This window comes from Taeniopygia guttata, chromosome 25 (assembly GCF_048771995.1).
Source record: "Taeniopygia guttata chromosome 25, bTaeGut7.mat, whole genome shotgun sequence".
NCBI lineage: Eukaryota > Metazoa > Chordata > Aves > Passeriformes > Estrildidae > Taeniopygia > Taeniopygia guttata.
Genome location: NC_133050.1, coordinates 1,411,494 through 1,434,780, shown reverse-complemented (window position 1 = coordinate 1,434,780; position 23,287 = coordinate 1,411,494). Strand labels below are relative to the sequence as shown.

General features: G+C 47.1%; 1 pseudogene; it reads right to left on the bottom strand.

The window, feature by feature from the left end:
- LOC121468967 (nuclear pore membrane glycoprotein 210-like) overlaps window positions 1-23,220 on the bottom strand; it is a 62,006-nt pseudogene extending 38,786 nt beyond the window's left edge.
- Between the last annotated feature and the right edge of the window lie 67 nt (window positions 23,221-23,287).

The following is a 23,287-nucleotide window of genomic DNA, read 5'->3' as shown; positions in this document are numbered from 1 at the left end:
AAAGGCTGAAGAATGCCTGACAAGCACTAGTAATACATTTAATGAAACGCCTTTTCCTGTAGGGATGCAGCTCTGGTTGGGAAGAGAATGGGGAGTTGCCTACACCATGCTGAGGAGGAGATGAAAAGGGCAAGTCACTAGAGTTGACAAAGAAGGTGGTCTGGGAATAGTAACTTTAGAGCAGAGTAACAGTGATGGGTCTCTTTTTTTGACTGATGCTGTCTGTGTTTACGCTGCAGAGCAGAACAGTATCCTGCAAAAATCACTGGGAAAGATGGTCAGCTTCCTTCCTGCCTGGCAGGCTGCTGCTCCCCTTGTCTGTCTCACCCATCACTGAGATCATAGCACATATATTTCCTGACTGACCAGCTCAATGGCTTTCATTGCTGGGCTTTTTTCTGCTTAATTTGCTTGCTGGTTCCACCCTCATAGCTGCAGAGCCTTGAAAAGTATCTCCAGCAAAGGAACTTCAGTCAAAGAAGTATGTAAAGCATCCAATATATTAAAAGGTACCTAAAAACCAACAACAGAGGAACAGCACTTCAGCTGGTGTCCCTTAGCGCCAGCAAAAGACTCAGAGAATCCCAGGATGGATGAGGCGTTACACTGCATTACCTCACACGGGTATTTGAGACTTACAGAGTACAGAAAGAGTCCTTTTCCAGTTATTTCTGGATCACTTTCTCCACCAGTAATCACATTCAATTTACTGTATTAGACTTTTGTATCTTCATACACCTATGGAAGGTTTTATGAGAACATCCTTTCAGCCTTACTACTGCTTTCTACAGGGGTAATGATGGACTGACAGCAATATAAAACTGACTATTTTGGTTATCCTGGCAGGATTTTCCTTCCTTCCAAGGCATTAGGCCAAAGGAAGGCATAAATTCAGAAAATGTCAAAAATTAAGGCAGGCAGTTACTGGTGTCGAGGAAGGAATGTTTAAAATTGATGGAGGTTCAGTTCATTCAGGTTATTGAGACAAGTTCTTGTGTTTAGAAAATGGGTAAAATAAGAGTCAAGCCTGCCTTTCTTTGCACAGCTTCATCTGCCAGGGATGCTGCTGGGAGTTTTCCAATGTGTACCAGGTACAACTCAGTCCCCACAGAGAAATGCAGCTCTTTAGATCCCTGTTCCTATGGGATAAATCCATTCGAGATGCAAGACTTTCCCAGATCCTGTAAAATCCCAAGACCTCACTAATTTATGCAGGATGAGTCTGATAACATTGAGATTATGAAATAGTTGCACCAGATAAAAATAACGGATTTTCACTTCAGAGTTTATCTATCTTTCTAATGTAAATTTATGGTTATGAAAGGAGGTTATTTGTAGGTGTCTTTTCAAGCTGTTACATGACAGTGCTTCTGCCTTGTGCCTTTGTACACAGATAGAAATCACATTAATGAGCTATTCACCCAACAACTCAATGAATGCAGGAGTGAGGAGAATTCACAAGATAAGACAAGTAACAAACAAAAATCCCAACCTTTGTTTCTGCTTTAAATACACCTAGGAAATTTAGCAGAACACAGAAATCTTACATCTTGAAAATAATGAATACTATTTATGAGCAGGCATGTGAATATGTTTAATACAGTTAATAGTACTAACAAAAGTGCATTTGGTCTTTTCAAGGTTACTTGATTGCAAATTATACTATGTACAACTCACAAATCTTAAGCAGGCATTCCAGTACAATAATTCTGAGTCTGTTTTAAACATGAACACTCTTCTGAATTCGTTTGCTATTTTTTATGCATTAAACACCAACATGGGACAATGTATAAAATCCCATCATCTTTTCTATTTTTCCCATTCTCTTCATGTAGAAGTCTTCTGATCTGATTTATCTCAGCACTGACAGTGATCTATAGGGTTCTGTACCTAAAAAACAAGGATCTCAGACTTCCCCATCTACAGAGACACTAGAAAGTGTGCATTTCAACTCTAAAATTGCATTTCTTAATTTAAAATATTTCTTTTCATTCTAATATATACATAAGTACTAAAAATTCAACTCCTCCTGCCCACCTTGAAGAAACCTAAATTCTTTTACATGCACAGTGAGTCCTTCAAAGGAGTCATCACTTCCTTCACAAGAATGTCAGTGGAAAAACAGGAGGTGCTGCAATATACCACAGACTATAACAGATCATATACTGCACTCAGGTACCCTGATTTCTGTTTTGTCTCCTAAAATCCTTTCAGGGTCACTTTTCCAGGTAAGCTATCTACCAATCAAGTTACTGTGGGGAATGGAATATTCAACATTGAAAAATTGGATTAATTTATGGAGCAAAAAAGTTGTCTTTGATGTGAATCTGCAACTGCAGATTTGTAGCAAATAAAAAGGTTAAATACAATGTCTCTGAGACAAATTCATTGCAGATAGTGAGGCACAGGACAGTAATTTTAAATGTCAGGCATTTTGTAAGTTCTTCTAACCCGAGTAAAGGAATCTGCTTTGATAGAACTTACTGAAAACTTTAGTAAAGCATGTCAGATTTCCCGAAGAACTTCATGGTTTCCCATGGAAAGGCCTATTAGTTTAGTAACACAGGTTTGGTTCAATAAATTTTCAATTAAATGCATTATTACACCTGCACACTTTCTGTGAAGTAGCACACTTTTTGTGCTAAGAAAATTTGGTCCCTCATAGTGTTCATGCATGAAGGAGGTTCACTTCAATAGCATATGAATATTCATTAACATTTTTTGTATTCTTCTACCTCTCCTTTGGGACAAAGTTCAAACAAGATGATTTGTACTTGGAAGACACTAATTAGAGTTTTTAAAGCTGTATAAATTACACACTTTTTAGATGTTGAAGTATCGTAGTTCCAGGAATAACTCTAGACTTTCTGCTGAAATTTATAACACATCTAAGTTTTAATATATTAGTTTTTATAACAGTGGCAGAACACTAAGAAACTGCCCTTTTTTATGTGGTTTGGTGATGTTTATTCCAAATGTATTTTTTGCTTTCAGAAATATCCACTACAGATACTATACCAAAGTATCAGAGAAATGCGGGACTTTTTCTGATATCCAGAAAAATCTAAATTACTTTGAGAAGGCAGCATGTCCTGCCAGCATGATTAAAGCTACAATAGTCATCAGTTTGGTTCATCTTGTTCATCTTTGACTTCAGGCTTGATTAGCTATAAATGCTTACCTTGTCCTCTCTGGATCAAATACCTAAACAAGCTTTGATTTTCCAAGGATATTCTAGCCAAGGCACTTTTAGCAGTTTCACTGGGGGAAAATGCTTAAGGTACTGTTTTATAGTTCAGTGATGCCATACACAGCAAAGGGAACAGGAATACAGAGGTAGTTTCCCCCCTCTTTTAAAATTAGATTTGGTTTTTCCTCACGTAGCCTGTTATTTTTTTTCAAGACTCATAATTAAATTCAGTGAAAATCGCAGGTACTTGCACTTGCAAAGTTTTGGGATGTGTTTTGGTTTGATTTTTTCTTCAGCTTACAAGTAAATCACAAGTCATCCTGATTTTCCCTGGTCAATACTGTTGTTCCCATGCAAAGAGTTTTAATTCATTAGGCTGTCAGTTTTCAATTCAGTAGGAGGCTAATATTAGTATGTCCCAAGGATCTGGACTGTAGTTAGCATTTAATACACTCATTCATTATCCAGAAAGGCAGAAACGAAGTGTAGAACAGAAAAATGATGTCAGCAGGATTTTCAGATAACAACATTATTTATCTTCCTAAGAGAAGGCTGTGATAAACTTCATGGGAACAGAACTAGGCAAGTTGGCAACATAATAGTTGGTGAAACTCAGACATTGACAAATGCAGGGGAGAGCATGGGAGATTGGCAAATCTGAACTGCCTGTGCCCAGGGCCCTGTTCTAACTTCACACTAACTGCTAAGGGAAAAAGAACACCCAGCACAATTATAGACTCTTCTCAATGCCCAGCAGCACTCAAAAGCTAAATAAGGTGATGGAATACAAAAAGAAATATCCTAGAAAAGACCCAAAAAAGTGGGAAAACATTTGTTCCTGTTTTCCTTTGAAGCTCACAATAAGCTGGGGTCATTCCTGCTCACCTGGGATCTGTCATAGGAGAGGGCCATGTCTCTAACAGCTCCTAAATCCATTCTCAGGTGCAAAAATCCTCCCAGCATCCCTCTGTTTGCAAAAATCAAGGTTTTGTGCTCATTAATAGGAAAAGCTCTATGGGTGGCCTGCAGCTGATGTTCTTTTGTTTGCTGGACCCCAGTCCGTGCTCAGGTCTAAATGACTGACTCAGCCCCGAGCTGCTCTTAAGACTGATTTGACCAAAGGCACTGAAGCTCTGTTGACTACAAATTGTCCAGGAAAACAAGCACAGGAACTTAGCTAATGTCAGTGACAGAAGCAGAGTGCAGAGTTGAACCTGTGAAGCCATCTCACTGCCGCCTCCCCCCACCCTTTTATTTTGAATTGATTTAATGTCTGGGGTGCCAGTTCTTGCATGAAATGGGTCCTCAGCAAGGATCTGCTGGGCCTCCTTGTGGTAAAAAGGCAAACTGAAATTAAAAGGAGGTTGATGGCTTTTAAAAAAAACATATGCCTGTTTTTAAAAGCTTAGATTAGCAGAGGACAAGGCCTCAGGGTAAGCCTAAGGCCTGCACGACAAGCCAGAGGAGCTCTAACAGTGCTGTGTAACAAGGTGTTCCTGTGGACACGAGGTACCCTTGAAAGAGCCCGGGTTCTCTGCACTCAGGGATTTTTTAAAGTCTCCTGGGGGTGCTTGATTGTTGTGCTTTGGATCCTCTGGCCCACTGGTCCTTTTCTGGGTCGCTGACAGCTCTGTAAGAGGATGCAGTCCTGACCAATCATTTTGGAACACAGCAATTTTACCGGGTGGCTCGTTTCCCAGTCCTAGTTCCAGTTGCTGTCATCACCCTAGGATGTGACTTTTCTAGAAGATTCTTACTCTTGCAACCCCCCTGTCTCTGTTTAGTAGCCATAGACATACACTTAAACAACTGTACATTCAAGTCAATAACTTACCATATTAATTATATATCAACTCATTATATTAATTAACAATCCATAACAACATATAATTAACCATCAATAACTCCACCTATGAAAGTGAATTTATTTATACCATCCTGGGTGTCTCCCTTTGTGCTCCCAGTGCTTCTGGTCTGGTTTGCCTGAGAAATTTGTCCATTATGCCTCTGTTTCCTGTCATTCCAATGCATGGCCCTTTCCCGCTGCTTGGCATTTAAATATTCTGATTATTTGACTGGATACCTTACATCTTGCATTTCATCACATCAAATTGTGTTAATCAGACTCTGTCCTATCAGGAGTTTCTGGAACACATTTCCAAGCCTTCCAGCTGGAGCCCAAGGGAAGCTGTTTCTGTCTTGCATCATAAAACTGCAAGGTTTTTTGCAAAGACAGCCCTTTACAAACAACATGTTGTGTGCATTAACATTCGAGGGGCTGCTTTCCAAGACAGACAAAAACCCCATGAACAAACAGCAAACGAACCAAAAAACATATTAAAAACTGGTACTTACATTTTAGCTCTTGCTTTCAATGTTTTCCAAGCCAGCCTCCTTTTCCACTGCAGTATTTTTCTTTGCAAACCCTTGCAACAAACCCTTGCAAGATGATGTGACTTATCAAGGAAAACACAACTCACACACAATGCATATATTGAAGTAAGCATGCAGACTCCCATTATCACAATCATCATAATTTATGTTGCTGTTCATTTTTATGTCAGATTGTTTTCAGAAGGGTGAGAACAGTATCTCAGGTCCCCGGCTAGTTTGATGCCGTAGCCACTTATTATCTCCTTTCTTACAAGCTGTCCTCCCGGTAGTTCCTCTGCCCATTGGTTGCTCTTGTATCTCTGCCTCCTTCACCTATTTTTATCTTTTTCTGCATTTGTGAGGGTGTTTGTGTTGGTTTGGTTTTTTTCTTGGTGCTTGTTTTGTTTGCCTGTTTTATTTGGTTACAGTTTTGCTTTTGCTTTTTGCTTTTTGTTTTTTTCATCCACTTAACAGCAGAAATAACCTTGTGATTTGTATGGTGAAGTTTTGATACACAGGTGTTGCACATAAATGTTGTTTTTTTAAAGTCATCTCAGACACAGACCTGCAAGCCCCTGTGACTGGAGAACTGAGTGCTCTCAGACAGCAAATTGTGCATGAACAGGAACCTTGTAGTTCCTATCTCCTTTACACAGGGCAAAATGTAAAGTGGTGGGAATGGTGCCAATTCTAGCCTTTCTTTTGCCTTGTTTAGCTGCCATGCCATACCACACCACCGTGCTAGAGTCCTCAATGAACTGCAAGGGTCCCACAAGAAAGGCTGGGACAGAGTGTTCAGAGTGTTCAACAGGGCCTGTGGCAACAGCACAAGGGGCGATGGCTTTCAGCTGCAGGAGGCTGATTGAGGTTGGATCTCAGGAAGCTGCTCTTTCCCACTGAGGCTGCTGAGGCACTGGCCCAGGCTGTGGATGCCCCATCCTTGGGAACAGGGCTCTGAGCACCATGGTCTGGGGGAACGTTGCTAAGCATGGAACCAAACGCTCTCTAGCTCAACTGTCATGTCACAATCCATGTCCCACCTGGAACTGCCAGCACCCAGCAAGCAGCACAACACAACTGTTGACTCTGGGGTCAGCACACCCTGCCCGCTGCTCCTGCCCGCTCCTGCTACCCTTCTTGTTCCTGCCCCCGGATACCCCCATCATCAGGTTCCATAGCTGCCGAAGGCCTGGATTGCGTCATCCATCCCTGCAGGATGATCACCTTTGTCCTGAGAAAGGTACGGTGCCATTCCATGCAGGGGGATCCCCCCAGCTGCCCGGGTGGGCTGGAGTTCTGGGGGGATGGGGTGGGACAGGGACCCCACTCTGAGGTTTTGCTACCTCTGCAGGCTGTCGCAGACAGAGAGGAAGAGATGGAGGTGGACACACAGATTGATACAGAGGAGAAGATGGAAGTGGATGGAGAACATACTGGAGAGGAAGAGATGGAGGTGGATGTGGAAGAGGAGATGGACGTGGAAATGCAAGAGTGCACCGAGGACATGGACATTGATGAAAAAGATGAAGAGGAGGCCATGGTCCTGGGATGAAGACCGATGCCAGCAGCAGGACAGGTACGTGGTCCCCACAGGACGAGTGGGTTCCCTGCAGCCAGGCTGGGGCTGGGCTGGGTGGTCCCTGCTCCAGCCACACAAGCCCCATCCCAGTGCCTGGGGCCCAGCCCCCAGACCCAGCCAGCCTCAGCTCTGGCAGCAGGGTCCCACTGTGCCAGCCTGGGGACACACGGAAGAGCCCTCTGTGCCTGACTGGAGTGACCATGGCACCTGCTTTTCTTCCAGGACTGATGGAGATCCCGCACAGAGACGGCACCCTTTTGTACATAGTTTTAGAGTTTGTTGTTCCCTTTAGGATATAGGTTTTAGGGCTTCGTTTTGTCTTCTGTAAATACGTTTCAAATATTGTTGTTAGAAATGTTCTTAGGTATATACGTTCAATAAATTGTTGTTATTAGAAATATTCCTTCAAAAGTCAATGTGTTCTGTGTTTTCATTGCTGTTCTTCTGTAAATAAACAACCCTGATTTTTCACACCCCAGTTCTCTTTCCATTTGCTTCAGGCACAGGCAGTATTGGCAAAGTTGTGTTTTCCGCTTGCTCCAGGTTCCCAGGGCGGGAGGTTCATGGGGGAGCTGGCACAGCCACCCCAGGAGTGGGGGTACCTGCACAGAGGGGTCCCACTGACAGAGGTCACTGTCTCCTTGCAGTCTCTCTGGACACACTGGGGAGCTGCAGGGGCAAATCCCAGCGTGCCCGGTCCCATGGGATACCATCTTGGAGCAGGGCTGAGCCTGCGTGGTCCTGCACAGCCTCATCCATGGCTCTTGCCTGGATAGCCCCAGTGATAGTAAAAGGGTTTTAAAATCATAGGGATTTAGGGTTAACAGGAAAAATAAGCTTATTAGGCCCTGGAAAAATAAGTACCCTAAGCACATGAAGAACTTGTACTTGCTAGAACTGCACCTGTGTAGCTAGTAGATGATAAATTATATAATTCTTAGATATGATGATTGTTTAGTAATTAAATATAATTACTGTTTAATCATAAGAATAAACATGAGAAACTGTGGTCAGGGCCCTAAGAAAGATCACGAGAAACTCATGTCAATGTATATAATAGAACAATATATGTTGAATAATTAATGTGTAAATTATACAACGATAGAATATAAAATACGTTCAGCTCGAAGGCCATGTCAGAGTCAGATTTGGGTCTGTACCCCTGACTCCCAGAGCTCTTAGTAAAAGCACCTGCATATAATCAAATCCTGTGATTACGTGTGTTCCGGAACGCTAACACCAGGGCCAGCGAGGTGCACTGGGCTGTGGGCAGCCCCTGTTCCTGGGCACCCTGAGGGGCTGGACCAGCCTGGAGGCAGCCTCAGCACAGGGGCCTCGGTCCTACATGGACCGAGATTTTCTTTGGAAGCCCCCTCTGTCACCAGACTCTGGGACATGCACAACACAAATTGATCCTCCTAGTTAAAGGTGTGACGTTCATTGGCACAAGTTTGTCCCTTGGACTTTCTTGCACAGCAAATGTCAGCGCTTGTCATCCCTGTTCTGCACTCCCTGCTCGGGCACCAAAACATCTGAACCTGACAGAACATCTCTAATTAGCACCAACCTGCAGAGAGCTGTCACAGCTTTTCATCAAAAGCAGCAAATAAATGATTCCCACGGGGTCCCACACAGCTCTGTGGGGACTTTGTGTGGCTGCACTTCCAGCACCAGCCCAGGTGCACAGGAATTTCAGGAGGAGATACAGAAGGAATTGGCCATTCACAGAGGAAAACATGACTTTGCATGGCCCAGATCCCCACAACACAGCAGACTCTCGTAACCCAGACTCTGCACTTTTACTTTCACCTCTGTGCCTTACTTTGCCTCTCACTAAACTCCTCCCAGTTTCCCTCATGCTCAGGTTCCCAAGATCATTACAAGCAGCATTGGGAGCCGGGATAGAGGATGGGAACTGTCCCAAGGCTCAACAAAATTTCTCTTCTCAGGCCTGACAAGTCCAGCCAAGGAGAGAGGAAAAGCCTGCATGAAAGAGGTGTGAAATCAAAGCAGTAATCAAATTTAGGTACAATGAGGGAAGCTGAGAGGTTTTCAATGTTCAGAACAAGATTAGCAGCTCCAGACACAGGAGGGATGCAACATTTTCCCCAATGTAACAACTCTGTGATGCAAATTGCATCTCAAATCCTTCTCCCCAGCTCCTGGGACCTTTTCAGCCACAAACGTGGTGCTGAATTTTTAAAGCAAAGTGGAAGCTGGTCAGAGGTAGTTTACAAATAAAAATCTCAGAGGACAGTTTGTCAGCACCAACAGGAGCAAGGAGAGGCAGAGCCTGGCCCCCGTGGTGCAGCACAGCTACATGACACATGCCTGAAACTCTAAGAAATTAAAGAACTTGCCACTGGTTTCTCTCCCACAGGAAGTACAGAAGGTAACTTGAAAAAAAAATTAAATGCCTGCAGCCTCCTGCCCACGGAGGAATAACACAGAACCAAAAGAAAAAAAAAAAATTAGGAAGAGAGAAATAAATTGGACTTGCTCATGGAGGAAAGCCTGGCAGCAAGTTTTATCCCCTTTCAAAGCATCTTTCTACCCGCATCTACCTGGTTAGGATACAGCTCACTGCTTCAGTTTTTACCTGCTATGCAAAAAAAATAGGACCATCCCCCTAGGTTTGTGCTTGAGGAGTCAAAGGGAATTCCCATGCCTTGTGCCCATCTGTCCCTCTGTGTGTGTGTGTGTGTGTGTGTGCACAGAGTCTTCTCCCAGGTAACAACCAACAGGACAAGAGGAAACAGCCTCAAGTTGCACCAGTGGAGGCTCAGATTGGATATTAGGAAAATTTCCTCACCAAAGAGCAGTCTAGCAGTGGCACAGGCTGCCCAGGGCACTGGAGTAACCATCTCTAGAGGCATTTAAAGGAGGTGTGGATGTGGCACCTGGGGACATGGTTCAGTGGTGAGCTTGGCACTGCTGCGGGGAGGGCTGGACTCCATGAGCTTTGAGAGCTTTTCCAAGCTAAACAATTCTTGCAAAGCTCCTTGACTCAGTGTCCCAGCCATGGTAAGCACTGCTTGTGGCCCTGGGCTCAGCATGGCAGGCCTGGTGCTCACACCACTGCAGACTTCAAGCTGGCCATGCACAGCTCCGTGTTTCTCCCAAAAATATCACTGCTGCAGCACCTGGGGTTCCCCAGTGCTGGCCTTGTTATCCCTACTGCATGGAGGATCACATGGCATGGCAAAGGATGGATCCCATGTGGCATCCAACCTGCCCTGATCCAGGCTGGGCACCAGCAGGGGAAGGTGCAGTGCATTGTCTGCACTGCAGTCTTTTACTTATTAAAAGCCCCCCTGAAAGGGATCCCAGCACATTCTCTCGCTAGGGGAGGAAATAACACAGCAAGGTAGGACTGATGTGGAAATATCAGCTCATCACATCCCAGGGGCTCACCAGCCCTTTGCACACCACTCCTGGATGGAAAGCTGCTGCAGGGACCTGAGGTCCGTGCTGGGGAGCAGCAAATCCGAGTGTTGAGCAGGCAGGGTGCCAGCAGCTGCTCCTGCTCCTCCTCTGAGTCACTGCCCCCTTACCTTGGCGAGCAGAGCCATGAGCACCTGAGAGCAGCTCCAGCACCCCAGAACGTCTTGTTTCCTGTTACTCCAGCAGCACTCTCTGATTACACATTCTCCCCCTGCTGCTAATTAATTAAATAAAATCTGGAGCACGTTAGCAGATGCAGAAGGGACTCACCCGTTGGCACACGCTGCCTCTGACCCCCTCCACAGCAGCCCTGAGGAACAGAACTCTTTTTCCTCAGCATTTCAGGGCTGGTGTTCCCCCTCTCCCAATTTTTGCCCTGTTTCTGGCAGAAGGCACCAAAATGAAGTTACTTGCATAAGGAGGGAATGTGTTTTGGGCTGATTTTGGACAAAAAGCTTGGTCGGGCCTCATCCCTCTCCCTGAGGCCTTGGGCTGCCACACTCTGGGTGGGAGTTTCTGCAGCAGCACCCAATCCTATGCAAAAAGCATTAAATGCTCTGATTTCATCTCACAGCACTAATTACTTCTCACAGGGCCTTTGATGCTGCTGAATAACTCATTAAATTCCCTCTGACCTGCCACAGCTTTGGCTGAGGGCACAGGGCCCTTGCAGGCCCGGGTGCCTCATGAAAGCCACCTCAGTGCCACCACACAGGCAGCGTGTGGCAGGGCAGGCTCATCCAGGACACCATCCACAGGGTGCAAAGAGAATGGAAAGCTCTGTCAAACATGCTGTAAAATCAGTCAGAGAAATTGTCCTTGACCAGCTGTCTCTCCAGGCCCTGCTTCCAGGGCTGGCACCAGCAAATGGGCCCTTGTGTGAATAGATCTGTCAAAGCCCACAGGAGCAATTCCCATCCCAGCCCTGCCTACTCAAAGTGGCATCATTTTGGTACCTGACTACTTCCAAGGTGAAAGCATATTCTCTCTAATTTGCTCAATTGACAAATTTACTCCTCTCAGGAGACAGTCTCATTTCCATCTTCTACCTCTTTAGCTTTGTACACTCAGTCTATAACATGAAAAGATTTTACCTTAATTTCTTCTCCAGGAAAGAAGTCATTGATCTTTTATTTGTGGCACTTTTATTTGGCATGTTGTCTACAAAAATCCACTGCTCATCACATCGAAGGTTCATCCAGTAGTGCCAATTACTCCAGCACTGGAAATCTATAGTGGGATGGGTGGAAGGAACAGGGTCAAAATGAATGGGTCTTCTCAGAGGAAGAAGCAGAATCTGGGAAGACAGCACAGCTTTAAATTAGGATATCTGCTGTGCACGGCAAGAAAAAACACAAGCCATTCCTCATCCTGTCTCTGGATGTGATTCAACCCACCGTCCCCAGCTCTGGAAGTGTGGTGCAGAGTCTGGTCCTCACTCCCCTGGCAAATGACAGAGATGAGCAGATCTCAGCCTAGAATCCCTGTGGATTGACAGCAAGAACTCCTACAAGATGTAACTCATATGTTGTAACAAGCACAGCATCCACTGGCAGAGAATGTTTTGTCTTCATCCTTCCCACTCTCCAGGAATTTCTCTAGGAAATTCCACTCTCTAGTGTGGATAAAGCAGTAGAGATGGAAGGTTCTGTGTGCCCCAAAAGTCATCAGCCTCTTCATCCCACAGCTCTCCCACTCACAGCCGTCAGTTCTGTGCAGAGCTGGCACAAACTGGTCACTACTGGCACTGCCTGTGGTCTGAGCTGGGAACTGTGCATCACCATCAAGCTTCAAGTGCTTTCTAGTGGGAAGTGTTTTACACAGTTCCCTACAGATTCTGGTTCTGGGTCAGTCCCACAGCAGCTCTGGGGAGTGTTTAGGTCAACAGGGTCTCCCCAGGCTGCAGCTGGAGCTTGGGGCTTCCTTCCAAACCACAGCACAGTAAAAAATATGTACTAAGGTCACAATGAAAAATCCTCTGCTGAGCCTTCATAGTATCTGTCAACTCCTAATTCTGATTGTAAATTACTATTTAGGAAGATCAGACTGATCAAAATCAGGACATTTTTGTGGATTTTTGTAAAAATGCTTTTTGAAGCTTTCAGATGGAGGGAATTTCACCAATGTCATTATTCCTCTTACAAGATTTTCAGCAACCGGTTACTTTGACTTTCCACTCTTATCTCCTGCCAACTTTTACCTGCCCAGAGCCACTTGTTTTGCTGACAGCTGCCATGCCCATGCACCATTTGCTGGGCATCACCTGCATGAGGCCTCAGGAGCTCACTGAGGAAAACTCACTCCTTCATATTCTTTGCAGAGACAGGGAAGATCTTGCTTGCTCAGTCGAGCAGTGGAGGAGTTTTCTGTTTAAACCTACTCTGTGTGGCATAACCAATGTATTTTTGACTCAGAGAAATCTGTTTATTTTCTGCTCTTAAATAAGGAGTGAGCAGCTCCATGAGTAACAGCATGGCAGAGGAAACACAAACAGGCTGTTCCTCAAACAACATCTCTGAAGGGATTGTGCTCTGCTTTTCAGATGAGATTAAGAGCTCAATTACAGTAGAGAAAGAAGCTTTCATTAAATCACACACAGAACATAATAAGGACAAATTACAAAGCTTCAGAAGCAAATCTGTGTCAAACTGCTGGCTAAGGAGGCCTTCAGTGGTTTCTCCTGCCCTTCTGAAGAAATGAGTCCTGCACACCTCATCTCACCATGCTTTTGAGCAAAGCTCACAACCAGAATCCTATGACGCATCCAATTCTTTGAAAGGTATAAGCAACTACCCCCTCATGATTGTAATGAGTGGGGTGAAGCCTCGGGTTAGTGCTGATGTGCACAGGTTAGAAGTGCAATAGTTTGTTCTGCTAACCCAGGAAAAGCCCAGAAGCTCAGTGTTGTCTCAGTCCCATACTGGTAAGAGGAGATGCCATGGAGTTTAAAGAATTTTAAGGTCCAGCAGCTAAGGGATCAATCAACTACCCAAAACCAGACCCTGGACATAACTGTTTAATTCCAGCATTCCTGCCATACTCTCCTGTCTCCATGCAAAAGCCTCCACCAAGAAACCTGCAGATAAGGATGGAAGGAAAGAACAAGATTCAAGCCCCTCACATGGAGGAGAGAGTTCAGAGACCTTCCAGCCAGAGGGATCCCTCCCTGAGCAGCCAGGCTGCCCAAACTTTCAAAATCAAAGCTCCAGTGTGCAAATCCCAGGCACACGAACCACAGGCAGAAATACCCATTGGCCTCTGGATTTGCAGGTGACTGTACAAGTATGAACCTGGAGCTGAGCGATTGGATGTTTTTCCCTCCCAGGAAACCCAAGGCACTGCATGGCAGAGCTCAAGGTGGACAGCAATGGGTTACACGGCTGCCCAGAATCCTGCACCTGGGAAAGGGGAAGTCCAGGTTCAGTCACAGAGTTGTCACCACTTGATTTTTCTTCCCTTGTTATTCTGCTCTCCTGGAATATATTATGATTAATGAAAGGCAGTTGGCTAATTGGATTGTAAGCAGGTGCTGGTTAACAAAAACAAGCCACTGTTCCCCTTTGAAATGCCAGACAGGAGATTAATTAAAATTCCCTTCGAAAAGACATCCCCAAACTCCCTGATCTGTTGATGAAAACAGTCAAGGAAAAGTTAAGGAAAAAAGAACAAACAATGTTTTTCAGGAGGTTTCACAACTCAGGCAACTGCAACCCCCATCGAGTATTAGGATTGAGGATTGGCATTCCCACACCAGAAAACCTTTCACAGACTCATAAACTTTCACTGAAAAGCAGTTCCAGGATGCACAGAGTTGAACAACAATCCCATGAAGACAGAATATTTCCATCAAGGCCGGGATGAGATGAGCAGGAGAGGATGACTGGGGCTCTTCAAAAGCCAGACCTCAGAGCTGAGACGGGATTTAATCCTGATATCCCTCTAGTTATCCAGAAAAGGATCAAGACATGTAAGGCAGCTCAGAAAGCCAGAGTGCTCAAAACAGCAGCATGTACAGAGAAGGAAGAAGAGGAAATACAGCTGGATACTTCCTAATGCTCTTCTTTGGACTAACCTGGTGTCTGGTGCAGTGAGTCACAGAAAACTTGCTCAAGACATGGGTGGCAGAACTGAAAATGCTCACTGATAAGCAACAGAAAAAATTAAGAGCATATAGAAGTGACAGTATTCACAAGGACCTGGAGAAGAAAGAACCCCAAAAGGCCAGACAGGATGTAATATCATGCATAATGAGAGTAAAATACATGTTGCTATTCATCATGTATCCAAAGAATTACAGAATAGTTTGGCTTGAAAGGGACCTTTAAAGGTCATCTGGAAGGACAGAGGATTGATAGCAAGAGAAAAACAGTATCTTAACTGCCAGGGGAAACTGTATTGAAAGCAGCCAAAGATTAGAGCCAAAACAACAAGATCTTATCTTTGAACTAAAGACTTATCAATAACTAGTGCTGTCTGCCACTGGGGGACACACTAAACCAGAATCCCTCCATGCCAGTTTTCCCATGCTGTGCTATCAGAGCTCTCCCTGCTCCCCAGCCCCTGCAAGAACTGGACTTTGTGATGTGACCCCAGCATGGCAGCAACCCACATGAAACTCCACCTCCGAGAAGAGCAGCACCACTTCTCCAAAATAAGGCAGTTTTTACCAGAACATCAAGCAACACTAAACTTCTCTGGGAAGCACTGGGTGCAGGATAATTAGGGACAGAAAAGGGATGTGTCTGTGGAGCAGAGAGCTGGTTTAAATTCTCATTAGGTTGTTAACAGCTGGTTTCATTAGTCTGCCTACAGACAATCATAATTACTTAGTGGCTACTGCAGGGTGAAATGCCATTTCAGTTTATTAGCATTCTCAGAGCTGCAAACCTGTCAGTGAAATTATTTTTAAAGTAGTTTGTAAAGCTTGTCTGTTCTCAAAGAACTGTCAGACTGATAGACCGGGGTGTGACATTTATGCCCCAATAAAAGGAAGTTTGAATGCAGTTTAATAGTGCTTGAAATGTTCTGCTCTGAGAAACTCTCCCCAAAGTCCAGGTGGACCTTTCTCCATTGGAACTCATAGAAATTAGCAGAAGCTGTAACTTTGGCATTACTTTTACAGGAGCATTTATAGCCCAGGGGTCAAGACCAAAGCCATAAAATGCTGCTCAAGCCCTGAGCTTTCTCAAACCAGAGGTACACTTGAATCTAAAGGTCTGTCTGGAGCCCAGGACTACTAAATTTGCTCAGTAGAATTCTGTTACAAAGCTTAGCCTGCAATGAAGGTAGATTTTTATCTTAGCTTAGTTAAATATTCCCCCTAAACCAGGATAAATTATAATTTTCCCACTATCATTCATTATTTGTCCACTCCTAATTACTCTTTCTTCTTGCCCTAAGCACCATCCTTATTCATACAATAGGTTTGATGGTTCCCATTAAATTTATTATTCTACAGACATATGTTGGATTAAAGTTTACCCGAATGAGAACTTTATCCAGCTCCTGCCAGAACTAATGGTGAAGATATTTCAGTTTATTCAAAGGAGTTGTTATCTCAGAAAGAGGATCGTGCTTAAATTAGAAGAAAAGTTCTGCCAGAAAGAGTGTTCCTTTGCTTCCCCCAAATATCCACTAAAAGCCCTCAGTCAGGTAAGAGCTTTTTAAATAATTTCCAATATTCACTACAGGGCCAATCAGTAAGAGAGTTCTGACCCTGCAGTGCAGTTAATGACCATCTCTGACATATTTCTTACATGTAGTTTTTTCCCACATTTCCTTCAACAGTAACTGACCAGGTGCCTTGCCCTTTTTATCTCCTGTTTAACCCATTTACTCTCATCCTCCATGGCACAGCAGAAGATGTTTCCAGCCTGCACCAGCCACTATTTCACAATTCACCCATAAAATCCCAATCTTTTACACTTCCACCTCTTTATCTTCCCATCCACGGAGGGGAGCCAAGGTCAGCCAGATGCAAACGAGGTGTTTGAAGCTGAGCTGTGATGAGGCAGCGATTGCTTGATGAGTACAGGAGGAGGAAAGGTCTTGGCTGTGCCTTGGTTCTTAAATCATCCTCACTTGTGCAGGAAAATTAAGGGCAGAGCAGTGATGCTCCTCTGACCACTTTCCCCATAGCATTTTTCCTGTCACAAAGTCAAAGGCAGGCAACTCACACATATTCTTTTACTCTGACTCCTGCTGGGATAGGGAAAAAATAGGATAATAGGAAAAAATATCATTATTAGGGATTTTCATTGTGTGAGCTCAGGATTCCCCACACTTTTGCAATGGGGGAATGTTCATCAGGCAAAGGCTATGAGAAGGAGCTTCAAATGTCCAAAATCCCAGTAAAAATACTTTTTCCTATGGAACCCTTCACCAAAGCTGGTCCCACTTCAGGCCCTTTATACATCCATTTCCTGATGTGCATCTCCCAGTGGGGTGTTCCCAATGCTCCAGGAACCCAACACAAACCTTACAGCCCCACACAAACACACCCCAAGGAGCTGCACCCTTCCCTCCAAACCTGGGTACCTGCCACAGCCACCTTTGTGCTGATCTGAGCCTGTTTCTCTCCAAAACAAGGTGCTCAGTTTATCCTCAAAAAAGATAAAGGCCAAGATAAAATAGAAAGGATTTCAACCTTGAAAAGATTGACAACAGCATCCTTGTCTTCTCCAAAAAAGCCATCATTTCACAACTGTAATCTCCACACTGAGACTTTATTCCCTTAAAGTGTCCAAGTACACTGGCAGGATCCAGGAAGGCACTGAAGTGAGTCAAGTTGAACCCCAACGAGCTCTCAGCTCCCTGTGAAAGCTCAGACAAGCAGTAGAGAAAGAATTAATGCTCCCATTTCTGGCATCTAACAGCCACAGGGCAAGTGAAAAGTTCGTTTTAGAGAATGAAGAAAAAGCACTAAGTAATAAAAGGTGAGAAAAATCCATCGCTCCAACAGGTTAATGAAGGAAAAGCACTTGAAGAAAAAGAGGTAGATGGAGGAAAAAAAAAAAAAACCCCCACAATTGAGAGTGTCCATGACACCCAGAGCCAAAGCAAGCCCAGGGGATCAGGAAAGAGGTAAGCACGTGCTCCAAACAACAGCAGAAATGTAGAGAGAGCTCTGGAGGGAACAAAAGAAAGAGGCAGCCTGAAGAAAGGAAGAAATGCCTCACCACAGAGTGTTTTGGGTTTTTTTATTAAGCGTCTCTTATATCACGTGGTAGAAATTCAGAAAAATTAAGGTCAGGAGAGGCATGGTTTATTTGGAACATTCCTGGAACATAGCAGACAAGATATATCCTTGTGCAAATTATTCCCTGCAGCACTCACATCTTTAATTGCTGCTTTTCCTCCTCCTGGGGAAGCAGGGTTGCTTTATTTACTCCAAGCAATATTTTCTCCCTCCTCCTTGGCAAAGAACAAGCTCCCATCTTGGCAAGTGCTCACTGGTTTACTAAATGCTCATCACACCCATGCTAAGGAGAGTGGAGCTGGTTAATTTATCACTTGCTACAGTGATTAACTTGCCCAGCTGCCGGGTTCAAGAGCCCCAGAGTGCCTCAGGTTAGAGAGGATCACAGAAGGAAAAGCTCCATTGAATTAAGCTGCTGCCACACTGGCCCTCTTTGCCTGTCAAACACATTCAGCTGCTCTGGCACTGCCCTGTGAAAATCCCCCTTAAAATACAAGTGAAAATCCCTCATCACCTGTGAGAAAGCACAGCTGGGTTCTGCTCAGGGCATTTCAAACTACGTGAGGGATTTGTGACCTCCCCTTGCAAAGGCAGCATCTCAGGAAAACCAAAAGTTTCTTTTCCTGCACTCACCATACTCAGGACACCTTCCCCTAGACCAGGTTGCTCCAAGCCCCATCCAACCTGGCCTCGAACACTTCCAAGGGTGACACAACCACAGATTCTCTGGAGCCTGTTTTGCTCCTTGCCCCAACTTAGCAGCCTCAGAGATCAATTTCTATCAAATATCTACATTTTTCTAGGAAAGAAAGATGGCAAACCTTGTTTGCATCTGACTTTGCAAAATCAACACGAGAACTTCAGACAGACTTTTCTTATTTTTCCCCATTTGGTGGAACATTTTCATTCTGTTGTTGTTTGGAGCAGTATTTTAATATATCTGGCTGAGGCTGCTTAAAATAGTACATCTTAAAGAAGAGACTTGTGTGAGGGCTGGAAAACTGAGCTCTTGCACATCCAGTGCTTCTGTTGTTGGAAGATTTAAATCCCACCTCTCACCTGGTGCTGTTGCCACTCTCCAACAGCGTCTCTCCCTCTCCAGCACACAGCCCATTTCTTACAGACACAGATCAAGCAGAAATCTACTACGGGTGTTGGTTTTTCTTAATCCATCTGGTTACACGGTTAAAACACATACATGCATTGATTGTCATTGAGAGAAAGCTTTCCATAGAGAAAATAGTCATTTTGGTAGCACACTTCGATACACCTTCGGAAAAAGCAGAATCAGCACCAACTCCTAAGACCCCTGCTGAGGAACCCTGCCCTCCTTGGGACACCCAAAGCGGCAGACCTCGAAAAAGGAGGGGGAAAGTCAAGCTTGGAGTGGAAAAAGAGAACATAAGTACAGCAGCCTTTAAAAGTGCCTGCACGGAGCAATAGTGGGAACCAGTCCCATTTCTTCTTTCCTTGCTTTCTGTGATGACATAAATATGAAGTAAAAACACCTTAAACAACAGGCAGAGCTAGGATTTTACAGGTGTTCATTTTGGCAGGCTGCATGACAGACGCCTCTTCCGGGACTGCGACAGAGAATGGCAGAGAACGGAGGCAAAAGGTGCCGGAGAGCCCTTCCTGTTCCCTTCAGCCCCTGCAGCTGCTCCGATGGTTTCAGGGCACTTGCTTGGTTCAGCACGAGATAAAAACCTTAGGGCATGATTTTCAAAACTACTGCCCATCCCCAGTCTGAGTTTCCTACATTCCTGGATACAAATGAGTGGATAGAGAGAGGGCTTCTTTCACAATGAATTTAGCCATAGATACCTATTCTTTACCAATACCTATAAAAACGAAACACTTGCCAGGTTTTAGTATTCTACACACACCCCTCCCTGGGAATTTTGGGGCAGCTTTAGGTCCCTCTGCGGGACGGCACCCAACATGACCTCCCCCCCTCATTCGCCACCCACCCACTCCCCCACCGCAGTGTGCCTCCCTCTCCTAGGGACCTCGGGGTGCCCCAAATGACATCAGAGCCCCGAGTCTTCAGCCCCTTTTCCTGACCCCAAAGAAGGCACAGAACGAGTCCAACTGCCCTGGACAGCAGCCCAGCACTCCCTTCCAGCCCTTTCCACACCTCCATCCCCCCCGAAAGGGACTCTGCCGCAACAAGAAAGGGGAGGCAGCCCCCAGAAGGCGTGAAGCCCCCGCCCCGCCTCGCTGTCGCAGGCCAGGGGCAGAAATTGGGAACGGCAGAGGCGGCGGGGACGCGGCACGGCCGGCACGGCGCAGAGCGGGGCCGCTCTCAGCGCGATGGTGGCGGAGCCGCAGGTCCGGCAGCGCCGGGCGGTGTCCGAGCGGCGCGGGGGGATCCGCCGAGAGCTCCGGCCCCGGGCGGGGACTCCCGCAAGGGCCGGGGGGCGCCGGGCTCCGGCCCTCGGGGCTTTATTCTCCGCGCCCCGAGCCCCGCGGCTGCGGGGGAAAGAAGGGAAGGGGCGGCAGGAAGAGAGGAGGGAGAGCGGGGCATGGAAAGGGTGGGAGGGAGGTCGGGCTGTGGAGGAAAGCGGGAAGGGAAGGAAAAGGCCGGCAGGGAAGAAAGAGGGACGGTGGACAGAGGAGGGGGAGAGGGGGAATAGAACGGAGTAGCGGGGCAGGGACAGGACGGAGTGAGGGCAGTGGGAGGTCAGGTTTGGGAGGGAGAGGAGGGGACGGTCTGGGGGTCAAAGAACAGGAATACGGGGAAGAGGAAGGAAGGGTAGCGGGAAAGGGAGGGAACGGAGCTGCTTTGGGGAGAGTGGGAAATGCGGGAAAGAGAGAAAGAAGAGGAATACGGGGAGGAGGAAAGAGGGGCAGAGAGAGGGACAGGAGGGGGAGCCTCACAGAGCCCCGGCTCCACCCCGAGCCCGCCCCGGCGCCCCGCCCTGCCCGGGATGCTGCGCTCGGCGGGGCCCGGCTCGGTTCGACTCGGCTCCTCGGCTACACTCGACTAAACTCGACTATTATCGGCTGGATTCGCCTCTTCGGCTCGGCTCGGCTGAACTCGGAGCCGCTCGCTCCGCTCGGCTCAGCTCGGCTCGGCTCGGCTGAACTCGGAGCCGCTCGCTCCGCTCGGCTCAGCTCGGCTCGGCTCGGCTGAACTCGGAGCCGCTCGCTCGGCTCGGCTCAGCTCGGCTCGGCTCGGCTGAACTCGGAGCCGCTCGCTCCGCTCGGCTCAGCTCGGCTCGGCTCGGCTGAACTCGGAGCCGCTCGCTCCGCTCGGCTCAGCTCGGCTCGGCTCCCCGCGGGCGGCGCCGCCTCACCTTCAGCGCGCACGGCTCGGGGCTCTCCTGCTGCCGAGCCCCGCGGGCGGCCCGGCTGTCGCACGGAAATGCCCCACGCAACATTAGACAAAGCAGTTTCTATGTTAAACCCTTTCTATCCTAGAAGGAGATAACTTCTCTACCTCCTTCGTCTTCTCATTTTTCTTCTTTGATTTCAAAATCAGACTTACAAAAATTTACTCCTAAAAAAGACTTGGTAAGTAGTCAATAAAGTAGTCCTGTCAATTTCATAACCTAAAGGTATACTTATGTTTTCACAAAAAATAAACTACATGACAGTCCTACTCACTGTGTCAAACCTTATTTAAAATACTCACAAAAAACCCCCAAGATAAATAGTTCCACAACCAAAACAAAACAAGCACCACTAACTAAAACCATCCTTTAAAACACATTGTGTTTATCAGTCACCAATCCTAAAAAAATCTCTAGGATGTCCGGGGAAGGGAATCCACATCAGGTACGAAGGAAGGCTGCCTCCCCTGCTGGCAATTTCCTGCAGTCACCGACCTGTGGCCCTTGCCCAGCTACAATCAAGAACACCAAACATCACTGCATGATCTTAGCTGCACAGCAGCCACAAACCCACAAGTCTGCTACTCACCATTCTCCTAAGAATGCCCGGATCCTCGGGCTGCTTCGGCCACGTCCTCGTGGCAGGGTCTGCCTGGGAAATGAGGAGACAAGGAGATGCGGCATTCCCGAAACTCAAGCGCACCCTGGCTCCCACTCACTGGTTCCCTAACAGAAGGTCACATGTCTCATGGATGATGGGAAGGCAATGCAGGTTCTATTTCAGGATTTTAAGTGGAGTTTTGATCCTGTCCCTCGCAGAATACACCTGGAGCAGGTGTCCAGGTGTGAGACAAAGAGAGACACGGTGTGCTGGCTGAAGAATGGGCTGATGTACTGGTTTTCAATGGGATAGGATCCATTTTCTTCCCAGGGAGCGGCAAAGAGCTGGGTTTGGATTCAGGACGGGAATGTGGTAGACAGCACACAGATGGCTTGGATGTTACTGAGCAGGGCTTGCCCTCCTCAAGGAGTTGCAGTGTCACATTGGACAATCCATGTCCCATGCTCTGCCAGCAAAGAGGTGAGACCATCAGCATTCCCCTCCTCATCCCTGTGTCCTTCTTAAAGAAGAATCTTCCACCCACTCTGCTCCAGAGAGCTGGCAAGTGCCCATAGGGAGCCCCCTTACCCCTCCTGGGGCACTGCGGAGGGCGGGGCTGAGGCAGGGCTGTGATGGCACAAAGGGCAGAGCGCTGGCGTCAGGCAGGGCTGTGATGTCCCAGGGCTGTGCTGGCCGCAGCACTGTGACACCACTGTGACATCACCGCGCTGTCGCTGGGTGAGACAGGCCAGCGCCGGCAGCTGCCAGTGCAGTCGCGATGGGACGTGCTGGAGCCATGGGTGACGGTGATGTCCTGGTGACTGCGCTTGTCCTGCTGCTGGCCGCCGTGGCTGTCTGGTGGGCCTTTGGCCACCGGCAACCACGGAGCCGGAGCACACGGACAGCGAAGAGGAGCAAGCGCCCCAGGGTCCGGCCCAGAGGCTCATGGAGGAAGCGAGGAGCCCCTGCGGCTACCAGGTTCCCCAGGCCTCGGGCTGCTCCTGGCGAGCGGCCACGTGCTCCCGCCAGCCCCCTGGGCAGCCCCTGCGGCTGTGGCCCCTGCCTGGCAGTGGCCCGGGAGCTGCAGGAACTGATGCTGCAGCTCTGGGATGGCAACGGGACACGTGCACCGCTCTACTCTGGGATGTGGCAGGCCTTGTGGAAAGAACTGAAGGAGCTGCTGGAGCGAGGCCACCTGCCCTGCTGTGCCTCGGCCAGCTCCTCCACAAGCCTCCATCCCTTCCAGAGGCTGCTCCCAGCAAGATTCTCCATCCCTGGGAGAGCCTCAAGGCCTGCAAGGATGGCACAGCAGGGGGGAGCCACCACCATCCATGCAGGAACCTCAGGCTGTCAGAGACCCTGCACCCTGCCAGCAGCCTCTGCTATCTCTGACAGCCTCCATCCCTCGCAGAGGCTCAGTGAGACCTGTCAGCCTGCGGAAGGAGCAGAGCCCGTGGACAGGTCTCCCAGCTCCCTTGGACTCACGGACTTCAACAACATGGGCGCAATCCTGACCCTTGACATGGCAGGGGAAAGCCCACAAGTCCAAATGGGAGCCCAGCCCGAT